Genomic DNA, 22,632 nt, shown 5'->3' with positions numbered 1-22,632 from the left:
GATTTTATGGTTTTGACTTCTGAGACTGAATTTTAAATAGTAGTTTTTAAGATACAAGCACCAAGTTTCAGACTGTTCTGAAATGTTAAAACATACTAATGGTGTGTGCACACCAAAAGCAAAGCGAATACTTGCATTGCGTTACTCGCAAGATGTTTTTCATGTTGCTCGGTGAAATGTTAAAACATACTAAAAATAGAAACCGTTTTGCATCATGCAGATTTTACTTAAATTGAAATTTTTCGACGTTTTTCAAAATGCATTGCCCAATTTGCGTCATTCACATTTTCTGGCGTGAATTTCTGTTTGTTTAGGTCTGACCTTGCATGTAATCTATTCTCGCTAATAATTAGATTCGTTTTTGGTGTGCACACACCATAACAATGCGCTAAAACATGTTAGACATTGCTAAAAATGGGTTAAATCATGTTAACAACATGCTAAGAAGATACTCAATCATGTTAGTGAAAGCTGTGGAAACTGTAACATGCTAGCAACATGTCACAATTCAAATTATGCTAACAATGTGCTAAAACATGCTAGTGTTCATGCTTTGCACAACATTCTTTAATTTAGAAAATATTTTGATTGTCATTGGTTTTTTGTACATTTAATTCTTTGGAAAAAAACGTGCTAAAATTGTGCTAAATCATGCTAGCAAACATGCTAAGAAGATATACTCAATCATGTTAGCAGTAAGCTGTGGAATTAGAAAATGCTAGCTAAAACATGCTAAAACCACATGCTAATTCATGTTAACAATGTGCTAAAATCATGCTAGGAACATGTTAAAATGTTATTAATGCGTTTCAAATCATGCTAGGAACATGTTAAAATGTTAATAATGTGTTTCAAATCATGCTAGGAACATGTTAAAATGTTAATAATGTGTTTCAAATCATGCTAGGAACATGTTAAACATGTTAATAATGTGTGTTTCAAATTCATGCTAGGAACATGTTAAAATGTTAATGTGTTTCAAAATCATGCTAGGAACATGTTAAAAATGTTAATAATGTGTTTCAATTCATGCTAGGAACATGTTAAACATGTTAATAATGTGTTTCAAATCATGCTAGGAACATGTTTAAACATGTTAATAATATGTTAAATCATGCTAGTAAAGTGGTAAGTAATGCTTTTAAAACACAGAAAAGCAGGCCAACAGTCTTCAAACATGTTAGCAACATGATAATTCAATTTAACAACATGCTAAAACGTTATCCACATGCTAAACCATGCTGGTAATGTGCTAAAACATGTTAGCAGCATATTTTAATGACTTCAACTTCAAGCTTTTCAAACCCCAACACAAGGCTTTGTCAAGCTAACATCAATGTTTGTTTATAGACTTTACTCATCTAGTTTTAATCTACTGTTTATTCCTACTCAAACACAAATCGTGATTTAATGAAAATTAACATGATCAAATAACATTTCACTATGTACATTTTGAAATCCCATTTTAGAAGTAGGTGCACAATAACAGATATATAATACCTAATAGTAGGTGCTAATAATGGACAACAAACATATCCCAAAACTTTTAGTTCAAAGGGGCAAAGTTCCCCGCTAATCTCTCAGGTGGTAATTTAGGAGCTAGTTTATCTAGTTAGCTCTTAAATAGCAGCATTTCAGATGTATTACAAAAAGCACAAAAAGCAGATTTGACTCATGCAAAATCCAGCTACTTTCCTAAAACTCCACTGAATGCAAAACAAATTAGTCTTGACTGCAGGATTAAAGCTGCTGACGAATCCAAAGGACGGGGAACATTTATGAGTGGGACACTTCAGTTCCATTAAATCTAATAAACAAATTAACCAAACGAGCACTGGTGATGGGTGAGGGAAACCTATTTGCATGACCTGATCCCAAACCTCTCAATCCTCAGGTAAGTTTATCTCACACCATAAAGAAATCAAATAAGAATCAAATACATCCTGTTCTGGAAATGCGTCCTGTTCACAGAAGTAAATAAATGGAAATCTATGTCTCCACGTCATTATACAACAAAGTCAGGACTTGGTTTTCTAAGAAACCTAGCTAAAAAAAGATGTTTCGTGTCAGTGAAGTAACTAAGATCATCATGTGCTTTTTAACCATTTATAGAGCGGTTTCTTTGAAAACTCTGAATACACTGCATTGTTTTCAACAATGATTCAACCAATGATGTGTGTTTTGGGTGGAAAATATATCCAAGCAATGACTGTTGCAAAAAAAAAAAAAAAGGTTTTGGCAAATTTGAAAAACTAGTGGCACAGAAATTGTATACTTTAACAGCAAAAAGTAAAAAAAAAAAAAAACAGGAAATATTCTATTTATTGTTAATTTTGGTGAAATAAAATAACTGTAGAATAATTCATGTAAAAAACAGTGTGGAAAACATGCATTATTTTATTTTACATTGAATATGTTGAATCTACTGTGCAACAATGGATATTTGATCCGAAAGATGCATTCTGAAAATAAATACAGAAATACAGGAAAAATAAAAAAATGTGATATAAATAATACAAATAGGCCTATATCAAAATTAATAAAGAAATACAATCTCTTTCAAACACTAGCAGAAACCCAATGGGATTTCTGAATGGTATTTTCATTATATTCCCAAAAACAGTAAATATGCTATATGACGAATAAAATAATTTATTTAAATTAATTAAGATATACAAACTTTTTCAAAATATAGTGTAGAAGTGATTTAAAATAATTATGAATTATTACCATCATCTCTGACAATTTTGGAAAATTATTTTTCAGCAAATTTGGAAAATTGCACAACACAAGTTTACACGAGTGTCTGTAGTTCTGTTTTTTTTAAATGTATGAAACTGTTTCATTAAATGATTTTCTAAACACTTCATCACTTAAAATCTTCACTCAAATGTAAGTTTTGGTACATTGTTTAAGTCTTAGTAATATTTATGTTTAGGAAAACGAAAACGAAAACATCTCTGTTTACTGCTTTTTTATTGTTCATTTGAAGAATTTAAATAATACATATTATCTCAGATTTTTGATGTTTTACATTTTACTTTGAACGTTTTGAATCTATTTTGCAACAATGGTTATTTGGTCAAAAAGACTACTTTAAACAGGCAAAAGTCAAAATATACAAATTTTTTTAAACACATGAATCATTCCTCTCATACTAAATATTTAAACAAGTCTTCATAAGAACAAAAACGCCAGTTAATTGTGGTCAAAGTTCTTAATATAAAACTCACTCCACGTCTCTCAAACAATAAAAACCGGACCAGTGAGCAGCTTTCATAAACACACCGCTCCGTAATGACCCTACATGCTCAATGGGCGCTGCAGCAATGTGTTGTCAATGGTTGTTTTGAGCAGTTCATTAACCCAGAATTGGCACACGTGGGTGAACTATGTCTCCAGGCCTGTTAAACTGCACCGCCTGCCCACAAATACTACATTGCTGCACTGTGGAATCTGACAGGCTGCATGTCGCCATAAAAGCAAGCAATAATGTTTTAATTAAAACAGGGCGGAAAGACATTGTTAGTGTCTAAGGATGAAAGTTAAGTGTCTTTGCAGTGCACCAGGAGGCTAAGGCTAAGACGTTCACTGATTGACACATACAAAATATTACATTTACGATGATAGGGTCAAAGTGACAGTTGGGTCCGAACTAGTAACATTAGCCCGCTGATTATAGTCGACAAACAGGGAGAGAAAACACTAAAATCTGAGCTAGTTCATCAGGTGATAAACAGATGTTTTGAACGATACAATCTCAGTTAATCTCGAATTTATCCATATGTCTGTCTTCTCTTAGACTCCCTGAACATATTGACATTTTTGACTACAATCGCGGTTTCTGAGACGTGGCAGCAAGTGTGGCGTTAGCTTATGTCCAGCGCGAGTTGGGTTCAATATGTACGCATCTGAAAACTCCTAAGAGTTATGCAGTCAGATTCGTTCTGAAATGACGATATCTTCGCAAATCGTCCTCACCCTAACATTTCAGCACATACCGTCTCGGATCGGTCGCCTCCCGCATCTAAAATCATTGGGTTACGGTCATAGTTTTAGTCATTCAAAATCAGGTTTAGATCATTATCAGTCAAAAAGAAGTCTTGTTGCCGACTTGTTGCGCGTTTTTTTTTTTTTTTTTTTTTTTTAGAAAAGAAGACATTCTTAGGTCATTTTGTATCATTAAATGCATCTTCATTTACTAAAGTTTATATATTTGTACTGGAAAACAAAGCAATACTGAGGAAGAACCTCACTTCTTTATATGAGCTATGAAAGGGAAGTAGAGTATTTCCAAGCTGGTTTGAATGAAATCACGAGGTTTTGAAGATCTTGTGAAACAAACAATGATGACCGAAAACTGACTGTAACAGGCAACGGACTTCTGATTCAATGCTAAACAGGATGAAGTGTGGCAACAGCTCAGGGTCAAAAGCTGAATGCTTGATTCATGCGGATACATCACTGCTATCACACGCATCATTTCTGGCACAGATTTAGCTGAGGCTGTTATAGCAGGGATTCTGAATTGCTCATGGTTTGGCCTGTTGTGTGGATGTTTGTGTATCAGGCTCGTGTTCAGCGCTGCATGCAAACCTCGTCATGCCAGTACAGCCGGCTAACAGCAATTTGCCATTTTCTCACTAATTTGATTTGAGGCTCTGATAAGTGAAACATGACCTGAGCTTGTCCTATTTGGGTGGGAGACTCGTTCTGTGTTTTTTCTATGTCTTTACAGGATGTAAAAGTAGAATTTTTTTTGGCAGGTCCACATTAGACATGCCCCCCGTAAAAACTACAGATAACCCAGATAATAACCAGTTATTAAACTATTTGACACGCTGAAGGTTAAAAGGACCTTATTGACACAGAGATTGACAACTCTGTCATCGTTTACTCACCCCAAACCTGTTTGAGTTTCTTTCTTCTGTTGAACACTAAAAATGGTTTTGAAGAATGTGGATACCCAAACAGTTTGACGGCAGCAATAGCATTTGTTTTTATAACTACGAAAGTCAATGGCTACCATTCGACTAAGGGTGGGTAAATTTTTCTGAATTTACATTTTTTGGCTAACTTTTCCTTTAACTACAAATAAAGACTAAAGACAATCCAAACACAATTTTGATAAATCACAACCATAGATATTAGTTTTTCAATGTTAAATTCTTAGAATAAGTCAAAGATATGGGTGTAAATATATACTGAAAATGGGTAGAGATATAATTACAATTTCTAAAATTTTCTAATTTCAATTCTTTACTACAAAAAAATTAATAGAAGATTCTTTACAAAAATTTCAAATTAGGTCAATTTGATTTAAGTTTTTCCACTAAATTATGCGAGTCATAATGGAATTTGACTTTAAAGTATGATTCAGTTCAAGAATCAAGATTTGGGAAATTCTTTTTAGAAAAATAGGAATCCAACATGATATCTGATCATTATAATTCAGTTTGCAATTCACTTCTAAATACATGCAATGCATCTCTGAAAAAAAAATCTGAAATTTGGTCACGATTGGATTAAACTGCAATTCTGTACTCACACAAACGGCGGTCATGTTTAGATTTGATTATTTTAGTACACATTCATACAATTAAGATCATTTACATCATTGGTGGAATACTTCCAAAACCAGTAACCAAGTTTTACATTTACATTACATTTATAAAAAATATCACTAAAACCAAGTACGACCAAGATTTAAGATTTGAATTTCTGATGGTTTTGAAATTGTCTGAAAGCACTGACTTAACCAGGTTTTTGTTTATTTTCCTACATTGAAATGTAATGCTTGTCTGAAAGCACTGACTTAACCAGGTTTTTTTGATGGCACTAAAAAATGTTCGCTTAAGTGCCTACATTGGTTAGCTAGGGATGACAAAATGCTTTTAAACTCAAGTTTGTAAAGTGATGATAGTTTTGAATTTTCGGTTTTGGATTGAACTTAAGTTAGAAACTTTAAAATCTAAAAACGCTGTTAAATACAAAAGAGGTTGCAGATGCTTAAATGTTCCAAAAATAAGTAATGTATCCTATGTAAACATAAAAGGCAATGAAATATATGAATTGTTAATTAAACGTGAAGATGTAATCAAACAACTTGACACATATTTGTGACAATGCATGCAAGCTAAAACTAAAGGCAACCTTTGACTCAGGAACAACCCAGCAGACCCACAGTATTAGAGCTGTCTAGAGCATTAACTATTCAGTGACAGACTGAACTCTAGAGGGAAGGATCCTGGAAACGGCTGATGACACATTTTCCAAAACCTAAACCTCTTGAGCAACAGCCCTCGTGAATGTCAGCGTCACGTCCTGCGGATTCATTATGATTCGCTGTTGATCCGCACGACAGTTGAACACATTCCTTTGAGAGAATGAGCCCAAACAAGTGCTGCCTGAATAAGACCTTGTGCAGAATGTGTGTAGTCGTTTGTGTGTGTGTGTGACAGAGAGAGAGTAATCTATTCTGTGTGAATGAAGGTTGTGGTTGAACGTTTTGAGTCCTGAGGGAAAAAAGAAAACACAAAAAGCGTATGCAATTCATGCCAAGAGCAAAGTGACACTTCAACTGAATGACATACTTTTTTTTATTTAATGTTTTGCCTGGGGGAAATAAATTAATGTCTTATATAATAAATTAAAATAAATAAGTGTATATTTGTACAATAAGCTAAAATACATTAAAAAAAAAAAAAGAAGTATGCATTCAAGGTAAAAATAGATTTCCGGCTAAAACAACAGTGGATTTAACATCAAAACGCAACGTCTAATGTTAAAATGTATGTTTTTAATTTAACCTTCTCCATTTAAATACTTTGGTCAGGTCAAGAATAATTTATGCAATTTTATATTATTTATTTGAAAGAATTAAAAGAGCAGTCTCATGTCCATTCTTGTATTTTTCAACTGGTCGAAATTGAGATATTTAGAAAGTAATTAAAAAAAATATTGCGTTACTTGTTACTAAAGAGAGTATTCGTACAGCAATCTAATTACACTATTGAAGAGATGTAATTAGCAAGCAGTAATGATTACTGTTTTTAGGGTAACCCTAATTTTATGTAACTTTTTTTTCTGGCTTTTGACAGTATTTTCTGATTTATGGAGTAATAAAAAAGAGATATCCAAAAACTTTGAACCTGACATCTGTTAATTTTTCATAAAAAATTAACTGTAACGACATCAAAAAATTCCCATACATAGTTCAATAAAATAAAAAAAGTCTTTGGTTTAGATGTTTGTGTGTATGACTCATCGTCGCTAAAGCACATTAACACTATCTGTGGTCCACAGTTGCCATGAATAAATGAAGATAGTGGACTGCGACTTCCTCCTGGACCGAGCCGCATGCAGACGTCACCTGAAACCAGACCAACCCCCTCTGGACTAACTAGGCTAATTGGCCACCGCAGAGGCTCGGTCAGACCCAAGACATGAGGACACTGGTGAAACATGACAGGGGTGAGCGCCTGACAACGCTCTTCTGCGAAACCAAGTAGGCCAGCACAACAAAAGAGGCCCAAGTCACTGCAATATGTTCATGCAGGACACTATAAACCACGGACCGGCCCGTAAACTGAACGTGCCTCAGGAGATACACTTAACATTTACAAGCTCTTCTGCAAGAATGAGGTCTGACGGGATTCCCCAGACTTGTGTATCCACAAAACGAAGCTTTTGGTTCCCCTCAAGGTAAATCAATCAGCTAAACAGTGCTGAAAACTTGCATCTACTTGTCAAGGAAACATCTGTCATTTCCATTTAGTCTGAAATAGACATGTTAATCAAAAGGCAAAAACACAATTAAATTACTAAAACTTCATCTAAAATTAAAATGGGAAATATATCAATGAAAACTAATTCAAAATACCACAATAGTATCTCACATAACACTGTCTAATATGTATTCAGCATGTAATCTGTATTAATCTAGTATATAATCTGAAAAAAAAACTGGATTCAAATGTGTAAAGTAGATAATTTACTTTATACACCTCAGTCCCATCTTCTGACATTTTAAGTGAACATCATGGGTTTCACACTTTTAAGAATAGAAACCCAACACGTCTGATGATGCCATGTGTCTGAGCGAGTCCTGTGGACTGGTTTTCACTTGCTATTTTTAAACCACGTAAGTAAGTCCAAACGTACATTTTAAAAACCGTTTCAACAGAACTGCTGTGCAACCAGACTCAAAACAACAAATACTTTTTACCTCAACTCTGATCAGTGAAGACAGTGTTGTTGTTTCTCCTAACAGGTTCCTCAAAGATAATTTATCATACATCCCGCATCAACGAACCATCAAGCAGCCAAACAAACAAATAATACGTTTTTGGACGTAATTACCTTGGAGTTTCATTCAAACCCCATTATACGTGAGTCTGATCTAGCAATTAGCTTCGTCTGAAGATAGGATGCTCGATATCAAAGCAAACACAGTTCTGCTGGTATTCATAATGGACCCACTTTTTCTCATGAAGACTTGAGTTTTAGACGTCAAACGAGATCCCACCCACCGAACATTCAGCTTAGAACGCTCTGGAATGTTTCTGCGGCCTATTATTAGTCCTAAATCTAAAATATTAGCTCAAGACGCTGAATGCTCTTCCTGCAGAAAGCCAACAGCAGATAGAGCAGAATCGAGTTGTTACAGACAGCAATGGAATAACTTGCCCCAAAATTACGATTTTGCCATCAATTACTTGCACTCAAACTGGTAAAAGACGTCCATAAAAACAAAGCATATTTTAAGTCATTTAATATTACAGTTTTAAAGGGGTCGTGACATGAGAAATCAAATTTGCCTTTGATACAAATGTGGTCTTTGTATTATTAAAACATCCCGGTTCATAGCTTAAAACGTCTTTCTCTTTATGAACAAAGCATTTATTTTATTAAGCTCCAAAAAAAAAAAAAAAAAAAAATGCATTAAGCTCGTTTTGGATCCGAAGTGCAAGGTGACATCATCTAGGCGCCAGTCGTTTGCATAAACTCCGCCTACTGAGCAACATGTCACCATAGGCCCCGCCCACTGGCATTCAGTCACTAAAGAATGTTCGGTTTGATGCGTTTACAACTCGTTCGCATCTTTGTACAGATATCATAAGGATCCCAGCGTAAGAAACAAGTGTCTAGTTTATTTTTAATGGCACCCCAAATCGTACCAAGAGGATTATTTAGTTCGTAAAGGTGGCACAATGTCACGGAGAGTTCACAAAGAAACATTTGTTGAAAGATTAAGCGGTACTAGATGTGACTGCAGCTGCATCACAAACCATAAGTAAATTATTTAATAATGCTTTGTCTGGAAATGACAGTTTTATTTTGATGATGTTGTCAAAACACTCACATGTTATAGTTAGGAGGTGATGATACTGTTTCCTACGCAATGGTGTTATGCTAATCATAACAGAGAAGCCTGAAAGATAAACACCCCGCCCCCTCAAAAACAGGTTCGTTTTTTTTGTGTGTGTGTGTGTGCAAAAAAAAAACTTTAACATTATAAGTAGGCTAAAACCTCAATGAACATATTAAGATAATAAAAAAATCCATGTCAAGACCCCTTTGAAGAACATACAGAACTTTAAATCACTTCGCGATCAAGTCACTTTAGTATTTTTTTTTTCAGACCTTGACAGAACTGGTGCCCATTCACTTTCATTGTACGGAAAAGTGCAGCGTGAACATTGCGCCAAGCATCTCCTGTCGTGTTCCAAATTAAAATAAAACTCTTCGAAAACCATCAAAAGGTGTTGACAGAAAACACTAGTTCATTTTTATATGTGCGCTATGCCTTTAAATCCAAGCTTTCCCACACTGACACACTCAAGCTCTCTTGAATTCAAAGCATAGTTGAGACATGACACTGCACGGTTTATGCATCACAGGCTCTGTCTAAAGGTGCGGGTGTCCATTTCTGACACTATTTCCAGATATTACTGTGTCAAAATCAACATTAGCTAACTCTATATCATTACACAATTCCTGCACTTCTGCTCAACGTGGAAGGTTGACTAAAAAGCATGCTTTCTTTAAATGATGAGCGCGGTTGTAAAGGTAGGGGTGGAAAAAAAGACACATAAAAAGACTTTAAGCAAAGAAAAATAAAAGCAATCTCTTTTCTGAGTCTAGGCCTTAAGCTGGTCAGCTGACAGATGCCTCAGACTTAAAGCTCACAACCTGGAGGCTTGAAATTCCTCTCAAGTTCATCCAGCCCAGATGGACCTCAGAACAGCTTGTTTTAAACGTTCAGACACGTGCATGCATAGCCTAAACTTTAAATATTAAATATCAGTTGAGTCTACACAGCGTTTTGGATGGCCAAATGAACGCCAGACGCGTTAAAAGGCGCCCAGCAAACGCGAATTCTACCTCTCGAAGACGATCCGCACCGCGAAGATCCCCAAGGCCAGCGGCAGCGCGGAGTAGCAAGTGGCCGGCTTTCGGTACTCCACCCCGGGCGCAGGGGTCGGCCAGATCCGCCCAAGTGAACATTGTGCGGAAGCCAGAAGCGCTCGTTCCAGAAAAACCAGGGGGGCTGAGAGCGCAGCCATGTTAGGGGAAAACTAGAGATTCAGAGAGAGAAGAGGACGTAAAGAAAGAAAATATGCGGGTGGCAAACGATTCACCGCCCCCTTTCTCCCTCTCTCTCTCTCTCTCTCTCTCTCTCTCTCTCTCTCTCTCTCTCTGTCTCGCGTGTGTGGATGAGTGTGTGGACGTGTTGAAGGTGTTTCCACACTATGAGGAAGTGTGCGCACTACGTAGTCCTCACAACATGCTACGACACAAAATGCTCGTTAATTATACATATTACATATGGTAGATTCATTTATTGCTCTGGTGTGGCGTTTCAGGACGCTGATGTTCCTGTATATTTTGGCTAAACTTTTTAAAAGATCTTTCGAATTGATTCTTTTTCATGATTTGGGCAAAAATGATTCTGAAACCCAAAGAAACTGTTACGCTTCACGTATCATCAACGAACTATTTTGATCGAAAATGTAGTTTAAGCAACCAGTATTTAAGGAATAATTCATTTAAATGAATCAGTTCTTTGAATCGATTCTTTTGGCGAGCCACGGGAACGAAGCGAGTTGCTTGAATGAATCATTCTGTCGTGACAGGCATGAGCATCTTCACCGCTTGACATATTGCGCCCTGTTGTGGACAAACTAAAAACAACAGTAAAAAAAGGGAAGTATCATCCAGGAGCTTAAATATTTCTACATTTAATTAATTTAAAAATTCAGAAATTAATTTATGAATTTAAAATGGAGACCTAACCCATACAATAGAATTTTTCAATCAATTAAAATTTTTTCATAATCTATTAATTAGAATTTACTTATAATAATGAAATCTTTATTGATTTAAAGAATTATCTTTTTTTGTGAATCTGACCTTTTTAGCTTTTTTTAGTTTTACTATGGAGAGTTTAAATATATAATACTATATATAAGATATATAGATATATATATATATATATATATATATATATATATAGAATTTAAGTTGTTGAAAGTGATTTGTTTTTAATGTTAAAGGATTCAAGCTTCTTCTGTCCGAGCAATTACAGACAAATCTGAAAAGAAAAAAAAAAGAAAGTTTGTGCTTTAGGACGTTATAGTATGAGGCTATAATCTTAGCATGATGTTAGCTCTAAACTGCTGGATGATACAAGTTTGTTATAATGGTAGTGGGGTAATTTTAGCCAGTGGCTCATTTCTTATGATTATGAGAACCATTTAAGTTTATTTACTGTTTTTACTGACATTTACTGTATTTTATTAGTTTTTGTTTATTTTTTTTGGCAAATGTTTTTTTTTTTTTTTTTCACTTTTAATAGTAGGATGTTGAGTAGCATAAGCCCGGTTCTGTAAGGTCAATTGCAGTCCTTTCATTTATTTATTTACTGTTATGAAATTCTTAAATATATATATATTTTTCAATGCCTTCAAAGTTGTGAACTGTATCTTTAAATGAAACGTTTAAGAAGTTACAGATCCATCCATTCTATTATCCAAAATCTCTTTTTCCTCATCAGGCCTGCGGAGAGCTGAAGCCTCATCCAGCATCTTGGCCATCACAAGGCTCACACACAGATTTTACGAACTCATTTTTATTACATTTCTCTTCCTTTGATATACTGTAGCATGAGGTGGAAAGTGATTATTCACATTATTAACAAATTTATGTTGTACCCATTAATGTCATGTGCTCGGTTTAAACACATCGCAAGTAAAAACTGACTCAACTCACCACGCTGTCCCTACATGCTATGGTTATTATCAACTAAAACATTTTTGGGATTTCAAATTAAATAAAATTATTCGCTTTGTTTAGGATATTAGATTGTATAAAATTAACCTTAACTAAAATAAAATAATAAACTTATTTTTTTTTTCAGTTGGCAATGAGACTTTTGTTTTATTTTTGGAGATTGAGGGGGAAAAAATTAACAAAAAAAAATATTAAAACGTTAAGATGGGAAATACTAAAATAACTAATTCAAAATATTATCAATAATATTATATTATTGATAATAAATAACACTGTTACATGCTTGCCAAGTAATCTTTTTACTAAATAAAATATATACATAAGAACTTATTTTAAGTTTATTTTATGTATTTTATATAACAATAGTATATTATTGATAAACACACACTTCCTTATGTACAAAATATATTTTTTAATATTTTTACATATTAAATTTACATATAATTTTACAGCGCAACACAAGACCCTTTCTCCATATCGGTTTATAAAACCAGAGAAACATGTTTTTGGCAATTTAATTAAATGGGAAAATTGTTGCGGTAGATAATCCCTGATGTTACTGTGATCCTCTCCGATCATGTGACCTCCATCTTTCTTGTCCTGTAAGAAAATAATAAATCACAGAAGTTAATGAGAAAGAAAGGAACAGCATAATTTAAGCTATAAGAACCTCCGGAAATCATCTATTAGTGAACTGAATTCTGTTTGAAAGGTTTATTCCCATTGATATGCTCATTTCAACACAGAATCACTCCAGTAATACAGTATCTCACCTAATACACGTTCTTCATCCAAAAGCTGTCCTTTCATCTTTTGCTTCTTGTCTGTATTGAATAATAAATCACAAACACAGTAAACACTATTTTTGCACAATGCAGACAATGTTTTGAGGTCATCATAGTATTTTTGGTTCTTAATTTTTTTGTTTACCTTTTTTGTAGATCAAAAAGCGATAGTAGCAACTGCCAACACAACACAACCAATTATTATTCCACTAACAACCCAAGACCGACCTGAACCTGGAACAGATAAAGACAGACAGTCATCAGTTTGAGTGAACGAGCACTGAGATATCAGAAGGTCTGAGAGAGTAAATCTAAATCTGATTCAGTTTAAAGTAGAAAACAGCTTCATATTGTGATGCCAAGAGCACTGATGCTTCAATACCAAGTTTTCAAGATACTACTGTATAATAAAACCATGTTTTTACATCCCTGGGTAAAACCTAATTCACACCATACCATTCATAAGAGTGCCATGAAAATACCACGTCATCACATCATTTGGGTTTTTTAATCCAGGAGTGCCTAAAGTGACAGATTTTCCCTCCTTCACTGACTTTATCTTCATTTTATCTCGTTCAGCTGCAGAAACACCTGAAACACAAACCAACAGCTGCTGAAGGATCTTTTTGGAGAAGAAACTCTATAACAGGAAAAACTATGATAAGCAGAAATAATAAAATATAAAGTTAATTGTGATTACTGTTGACCTGCACATGGATTACACATTTACATGTATAAAACACATTTTAAAGCATTACTACACAAGTATATAAATTACTGCATTACATTTTAATAAGCTTCTTGAATAAATAATAATAAAAAAAAAGAAAAATTGTTATTGTATGAAAGGACATTTTTTTCCACATTTCCTGCTCATAAAGTCAATTCAGGCTATGTACTTATTTAAAGAGTTAGTTCACCCAAAAGAGTTATTACTCACCCTCATGTCATTCCAAACCTGTAAGACTTTAGTTCATCTTCGGAACACTACTTGGAACACAAATTAAGATATTTTTGATGCATTCTGAGAGCTCTCTGACCCTCCCATAGACAGCAAGGATCCTTACACGAGGACTTCGGTAAAATAATCCTTGTGACATCAGCGGTTCAACGTAATTTTACGAAGCTACAAGAATTTTTTTTGTGTGCAAAGAAAACAAAAATAACTTTATTCTTCGTCTCCTTCACCCTAGAGCATCATTTTAGAGAGTATCACAACGCATGCGTGCACTTTGATCTTAAAATAACAACGCTGTTTACGTCCAATCCAGAGCACGTGCATGCATCGTGATATTCATCAGTGACGCGGAGGAGACGAATTGTTGAATAAAGTTATTTTTGTTTTCTTTGCGCACAAAAAGTATTCTTGTAGCTTCGTAAAATTACGGTTGAAACACTTGTCACATGGACTATTTTACTGATGTCCTTGCTATATGTTTCTGGACCTGGATCATGGTAATTACATTGCTGTCTATGGAGGGTCAGAAATCTCTCAGATTTCATCAAAAATATCTTAAATTGTGTTCTGAAGGTGAACAAGGGTCTTATGGGATCAGAAAAACATGAGGGTGAGTAATTAATGACAGAATTTTCATTTTTGGGTGAACTGTCCCTTTAACATAACATCCTCTGAATACACTTTTTAAACATAAAAAAAGGTGGTTGGAAATGCTATGATGAAAGTTTGACTACAAGAAAACTAAATCTAAAGGCTCGCTATAGGACAGACAAATTAGTTTCAAATTATTCTGTTGTGTAAAGCGCAAAATCATTCTAATGATGCAAGTACTTTTAAATTAAAAATCAGCTCTGAATGTAAAAAATAACACATTAAAGATATGATCTAAACACAAATAACTTGCTTTAAACATTCATTAATGCCTCACCAAGGACAGACACATTGAATCTCTCTTCAATGCTGCCGTTGATGATCTTCACTTCATAAAGTCCAGAGTCTGTGATTGTGATGTTCGTGATGTTCAGAGATCCAGTCTGATGATCCAGCTGCAGTCTGCCTCTGAATCTCTCGGGACAATGAACATCTGTACAGATCTTACTCTGATTGCCAATGATCTGAGCAATGCGAATGTCATCAAAATACCACTTCATTCTCTCTAGTTGGTTTATTTTAACATCGGGGAGTAGAGTGACTGAATCTCCCTCCGTCACTGACACCGAGACGTTATCTGCATCCACGCCAAGGAAACCTGAAGATGAAACGAACAGACAATTATAAATCACTTCTTGGAGAGTACAAAAACAACAGGAAAATATATTAGAAAAAAAGTGTTCTGTTTTTCTACAATCATGAAGATCGTTCATTGAGTAATATGTCCGGATTCATAATGTAACAGCCCACTTGTGATTTTTTTTACAGTTGCTAAATGCAACATGTTAGAAAGCAGAAAGACTGAAGATTTTCTAGAAGCAAGGGAAAAATAACATTGAGTACCCACCCTAACAAATTTTTATTCATTAAAATAAATTCATTGAATACTACGTGGAGACACGTTTTTAATTAAAATATTCATGTTAATCAAGGATTTATTGACTTCTAATGGACCTTATTTTAAAATGTACATATATACGCGTTTCATTTGTGCTTTAGTCATGATTATTTCATCACTACTTACTATTTATTATTAATGTCTTATTTCAGTTTGGCTCAAGTTTGTATTGATTACAGTTTAAATGAAAAGGTTGATAAAAATTCACCCACAAGAGTAAATCCTTTTCACTGATGGACAAAACGTGTTAAGTTTTATGAACTACTGTTGAACAGAGAGCTCATTTTTGCGATCATCTAAAAGACTGGGAAAATCCTATTTGCTTTTGTCAAAGGAACAAGTTTAAAGCTTACAGACGATTCGCCTACAAAGTGACGTCATAGTCGCGCTACTAGTCTGACTCTCAGATACCACGAGAAAACGACAAAAGGAGCTAATATACACTCACAATCTGATATAATACGATCAAAAAAAAGTTGTAATCCCAAACTTTAACTCCATACCGAAGTCCCAGATTAAAATATAAATATAAAAATTATTTGCGTTTGGGGCGATGTGAACACGGAGACTGTAGTGTACACCGTAAATTTGAAAGAGTTTAGCTTAAATTATTAATATGAATAAACTGTGCCCATAAACGTCTGCTGAGGCAGTATTCTCAAGTGGAGCGATTTGAGGCATGGACCCGGAAACATTAGATTTTTTTTTTTTTTTTTTTTTTGTAGTATTTAATTCTATCGCATCGTGAGTGTAGGCTATATACTCAGCGCGTTTGGACCACTGATTTTTAATATAGAACAGTGGTTTGGAAACTGGAGAGGTGACGTGACGTCAGACTTAACAAGCGAATAGCAATCTTCATCTTTAACTTACATTCTAAGATTTTAGCACAAACTGCAATCATTTCCAAAAATTCCATCAGTGTGGAATAAGTTAATAAACCGTCGTTTAAAAGGCCAGAGACGCAAAAAGCAGAAAAATACTGAGGCAGACTGAGCAGCTCTGAAGAAACAGTTGTCTAGAATGGCAGAAATATTCATTGTAGCAAATAAGCGCCTTACCGTACACGAAGCACGCGAAAAACATAAAAGCGTATACAACCACCGTCGCCATCGAAGCTCTTGTTCGCGAACGAGCCGGTATCATGAGGGTCATGGTGTCTTCTGGCAAACCTTTTACCAATCACGTTACGCGGCAAAGCAAAGCAAACTACCAACACGCGACAGGTAACTCGCAAAACACAATAGCCGCTCCTCCACTGTCGAGTCATTGATTTAAAGGGGCGGGGCTAATAGACTCGGACCTGTAGCACCGAGGCCAATAAATCGCTGCGCTTTATGTTAAATCCGTACTGTCAAAAGCTGATAGGGTAGAGTCTGGAAAGAGGGAAGGGTTTTGCATAAAAAAGGGAGTTTCACTGAGTGCATAAAGAAAGCTTATTTGCATAACGGCAGTGCACACACACACACACACAGGTGAAATGGATAGTTCCAGCGGTTCTGAGAGCTGTTTGGAGGACTTCTCTCCACCAGAATCCCCTGAATCACACTGGGATCATATTGATCTTATCAGTTTGAACGGTTAGACCCTCACATACATACAGGAGAAAGTCAAGATGATACTGATGAAGGACATATCGAAGTCGTCTCGCACTGGTTCGTTTTTGTATTTCCAATATTTCTAAAAAGCTCAATATGTATTAATCAAATCAAAAGTTCATCTTGAATGTAAACGCCAAATCTTCATGTGCAAAGTATCATTAAGATGCTCATCATGTTGTAGTTTTATAACAGCTGTCTCCAGACTCAGTCCCTGGGAGAAATGTATGTTGTGTAAAACATACCACAGGTAAGAACTCACTTCACCTCAGTTTCTGAAGAAAAGCACATACTCAGCTTCATGTTGTAGCCTTTACAAAGTACTAATCTGTTCTTTTTTTGCATCAGGTGATGCACAGATGTGGACAGGTGTCTAACAGATTGAGTAATATCTCCCCTTGTCTTACTTGTAACATGTATAGAAAATAACTATTGTACGAACATAATTTGTCAACTAACTGGCCTGACGGCTTTCAATGTCATTTATTATATTTATGAATGGTAACGCTTTACAAAAAATATAAAGCTAAAATATAGTTCATAAGACGTCTTGTGTCAAAATCTTTATGCAGCTATGCCACATTTAAAAAACTCATTAGGGTATGTTGTGTATACCACGTAAACGTAAATGTAGTAGTACAATGTTGAATAGGGTGATTAGTAGCTTATCAGACAAGTCATTACCATATCAGCGGAGTTGACTCATAAACAAACTTTATTACACATTAGCATTCTAACAGCCAACACACATAATGTTGAACAGCAAAGATGATTCAGCATTTTGCAAATGTCTGAGGTGAGAATGGCACTTATAAAATCTCTAAAGCAGAGGACACATCTGCTAAATTAGACAGAAAAACAGACATGTACTGGTGATGATAAGTTTGTCCAAAGTATTTAACTACTATCGACACATTCAACCCCAAAAAACGAAAAGGTGATGTTTTCTTTGCATTAAACATTTATTAAATAAAAATGCTTTTACATGCATATGCATCACTTATAGTTCTCATTTGACAATGGTAATGTAAAAATAAATAAATAAATAATCAGATCCACAATCTCCAGTAAAACTTACATACCTACCATAGGACTTCACTTTAGCGGCCTCACTGTACATTCACCTTTTTGTAGCGAGGATACTGTATGTGCCATCTAAGCTGTCCAGCAGCAGTAGTGGCTTGTACTGTTTTCATTGTAGTGCATGGCTGCCAGTTGTGATCTAAGATGTAAAAGATACTGTTACATACTGTAAATCACGTCCCACTTTCCCAATATTCAGCATTATTTGCTCCTGGAAGCTGTCAAAAATTCAAACAAGAAATTTGTTCAAGGGAATATTTGCAGATAAGAACATACCTGCACAACATTCAAAAGGCACTATGCTATACATATAAAAAACAGATAATATTATATCAATGTTTACATGGTTGTCATTACTTGCTTTGAGCCACTTTCTTGCTTGATCATCCACAAGTGGTTGAAAGAGGCATTTTGGAAATTCCCCGTCATGCTCATGCATGTCCTGCATGTAGTTGGCAACTGATTTTCTCTTCACTGTCTGTAGATGAACTTACAGCACACAGGTAAAGGTGGTTTACTATGCTCTTTTTACAAGCAACAACTTCTCTGCTACTCTTCAGCTTTGCAAGGGAGTCAATTTAGCAACACCTAAACAATACATAGAACAAAACTAACAGAATGATTGACAGCTATATAGCAGATACATATAAAATGGATGAACTGCACGCAAGACTATCAGCTGAGCGGTCCCTGAGAAACTGTTCCCTATTATGTTTCTGTGAGACGTGGCTGGGGGAGGAAATTCCTGATGAACCTCTAACTCCATCCTGCCGGACTGCCTCAACAACTTTTATAGCAGATTTGTCAGGATGAATTCGGACACACCCTCCAGACTCCCCCACAGTGTTTAAGGACATCGCTCTACAGGTGACACACACACAGGTGCTGAAGGCTCTGAAGCAGGTTAACCCCCGCAAGGCTGTGGGACCTGACGGAGTGTCGCCCAGAGTCCTGAAGTCCTGTGCTGAACAACTAGCAGGTGTGTATACAGACATTTTCACCAATCCCTGTCACACAGCGGTAGTTCCACGTCTGTTCAAAGCCCCTGCTTTGTGATACCAGTTCCTAAGAAACCTGATGCTTGAACTCTGAATGACTTTAGAAAACAAAACAACAAATACCTGAAAAATACCTGTGTAGGTCCCGAATTTGGCACAGTACCCTGAATAGTTAATCATCAGAAAATTAATATTTTTGGTTGTTTAACTTGAAAAATGTGACACACTGCATAACATGATATTTTTTGTAAATTACACATACCAGGAGAGTCTGCTCGCCTGTCACTGCCCAAAACTGTCTCCACTGTTGATGGCCTCTGAAATAACTGTACCATGGTGTACAATCCACAGCCAGTTTATTGTGGGGAAAAGTCAATTCCGTTGTTGTTTCAGAAAGGTTGTGCAACTAATCCATGTGATATAACATTGCCAGCAAGAACTAGACATAAAGAAAGAGGAAAGTTAGTCATACAACAGGCAGAGACGTTTCATAGGTGTGAAAAGAAAAAGTGCCTCGCCCTTTCCCAAACTAAACAAAAACAAAACACACCTAGTGAAATTAAGAATTAGGACATGCGTTTATTTTATTAAATTTTTCTCTTAATTAGAATTCTTCCATGGTAATTTTCACTTTATTCTATTGTATGGGGTTTGTGTGAATTAATAAATCAATCCATTAAAAAATATACACATACACATACACATACATATCTAAATCTTTGTGTGGTTTCATCTGAGAAGTGTCAGTGTCTGGTTTAAAACAAGGAAAGAAATTCTGAAGAATGTTGCTACAAAACAGCTTTGACTTGCATAGTATGGTAAAATACTAGGACATGAAATGGTGGCAGAAACCTGCTTGTTTGCAAACATTCTTCTAAATTTCCTCCTTTGTGTTCAGCAGAACAAAGGAATTGATGCACATGATGACAACACTGTGGTATTTTGACTTACATCCACTGCATCTGCGATTAAAAAAAAATAAATAATAATAATAATTAAGACAAGTTTCAGTAAAATAAAAATGGTTTATAGCAAAATCCAGTGTTAAAGTAGCGTGCAAACAATAATATTTGGAACATTAAAATACATTATAAGCATGGTTACTTCCACGTATTCTTTCCGGGGCTAAACACCCGTGAGCTATTAATCTTTACCTGGAGATGTAAATAATCATTTTCAGCTTTAAACAGAGTTTTCCTCCCATTATGTAAAAAAAAAAAAACATGTCTTTTCTCCGTTTTCAGTAAGGATCAGATGACAGGAAGGTCACTGAGGACAACATGTTTCAGAATTATGATGAAGTCAGAGAGTGGATATAGCAAGAAAAATGGGATTAGATCAGGAAACATGCATTCTAAACATTCTTAACATTCTAAACATGCATTCTAAACATGCAGGAAACATGCATTCCTACAGTCCCGTTAACAGTCTCCATGGTTATTTCACAGTTTCTATTGATTTATATCTACAGGAAAATAGTCATCTATATACAGGAAATTTAGCAGTGTTGGTGGAGGATAGGATTCAAACATTGAATCAGAATTATGTAGCAATATATACGGATCCAAAGATCCTACAGAAAGAACAGCTTATGCATGTACCATTCCATCTTTACAAGTATCTATCAATAGGAGAACATCAGATCACCTGTTAATAGCAATTGCAACAGCTCTGCACTGGGGAGAACAAGTTCAACTAAATAAAATTATTCTGTGGTCAGATTCAAGTTCAGCATTAATATCCTTACAGTCTTTTTCATCTCGGAGCAGGCAAGACATAGTTAATGAAATATTTTAAACTATTTTCAGACTTCACAACTTGAATATAGTGGTTACATTTATGTGGGTGCAGGGGAGTTAAAGGCTATGAAATAGCAGATTCATGAATGATTCATGAATGAAATAACAGATTCAGGAGGAAAGCAGGAAAACATAATATCAAGATTAAGACTGGGTCACACCAGTCTAAATAAGACATTACATCATCTCAATGGAAAACATCCAACAGATCTGGATTCTCTGGATGAGTGTTTTTAGGAGGAAGAACCAGTAGAACATGTACTATGTCACTGCCAAAAATATATTACAGAAAGAGAAATATTCACAAGGACACCACATGATATACTAGATGCAAAAACAATACTCAGTAAAACAGGATATTGTAATTCTTTAATTGTATTCTTGACTGAAACTGGGTTAATAAATAGAATATAAAGTATAAAGCGAGAACTTTTATATTTATTATTATTATCATTATTGTATAGGGTGATATCAGGTTAAAATTTGGGCAGGCATCAGGTAAAATTGGGCCAATTCAAACTTGGATTGTGTCATATTTCTTCAAAAGTAACAGCGATGACTGCAAAGAATTCACAAACTGTTGCCATAAACATAACTTGATATTTAGAAAAAAGATTTTATTGGTGCTGAGGTTTTTGCTTTGGGGGAGGGGCAAAGATGAAATATACTGGGAAAAGCTAAAGGACCAATTCTTTTCCAGTGATCCTGCTTTAGTGTAGGGATGCAAATGAATAAAAAAATTTCAGAACCAATCCGATACACCGAAAATTCTGATATTATGCTGCTGATACCGATCAAATCCGATACAGCATATTTTTTTTTTTAATCAATGTATAATTTCTATACTTCTTCTATAGCTACACTTGTGTGTTAATCACAATCTACTACATCCACAACAACAACACTTTCATTTTAATGAAAAATAACAAATGAAAAAAAAATATATAATCATAATCTGACATAAATACTATTGATTAACACTAGGTTAGGTGGGATAATTCAGCAACAAATATACTCTAGATTCGTAGAACAATCACTGGTACACAATATATGTGGTTATATAAATCTTAGTGAGTAATAATTTTATTTTACTAAATCAAAATGGAATGTTAAACATCTAAAGACGAAAATCTGGTAAAATTATACATCATATGCTCATTGTATTGTTGTTAACAAACCTTAATTAAAACAGTATATATATACTCCTGTATATAGTAAATAGTAAAATACGTTTAAGTTTTAAAATCTAGTAGCACAAGTAATAAAGGCAGGTACCATGATAGATAGGAAGAACAAGAAAAACTATTAATAATCTATGATGCGCAGAAAAGTATTATAATGCCTAAGGCGCCAGTAGAGGCGTCCTGGGGAAAACTTATGCGTATCCTGCGCGCAGGTAGAATGATAAGCTTGAGAAACAACACGGAGTCTACAGTGTTGTGTGCAGGCTGTTGACCACCTCCGAGGAATCCACATACAGCAGTTAACTTAGTACAATCGCTGACCGTGTTCAATATCAGTTCTCTCTTCCCCAGCAGTTTGGTCGGTGTACTGTTTGAGAGAGTATT

General features: G+C 35.1%; 1 long non-coding RNA gene and 1 pseudogene across 1 annotated transcript; both read right to left on the bottom strand.

Moving 5' to 3' along the window:
* The window catches only part of LOC109062242, a 995,865-nt pseudogene that overhangs the window by 52,239 nt on the left and 920,994 nt on the right, over positions 1 to 22,632 (bottom strand).
* Positions 12,694 to 13,196, bottom strand: LOC109102213. Its single transcript, XR_006157848.1, has 2 exons — positions 13,068 to 13,196; positions 12,694 to 12,894 (listed from the first exon to the last, which is right to left on the bottom strand). It is a non-coding gene; the product is annotated as an uncharacterized LOC109102213 (long non-coding RNA).

This window comes from Cyprinus carpio, chromosome B22, assembly GCF_018340385.1.
Source record: "Cyprinus carpio isolate SPL01 chromosome B22, ASM1834038v1, whole genome shotgun sequence".
Classification (NCBI taxonomy): domain Eukaryota; kingdom Metazoa; phylum Chordata; class Actinopteri; order Cypriniformes; family Cyprinidae; genus Cyprinus; species Cyprinus carpio.
The sequence above is the reverse complement of the archived record's forward strand: the minus strand, read 5'-3'. Positions and strand labels throughout refer to the sequence as shown.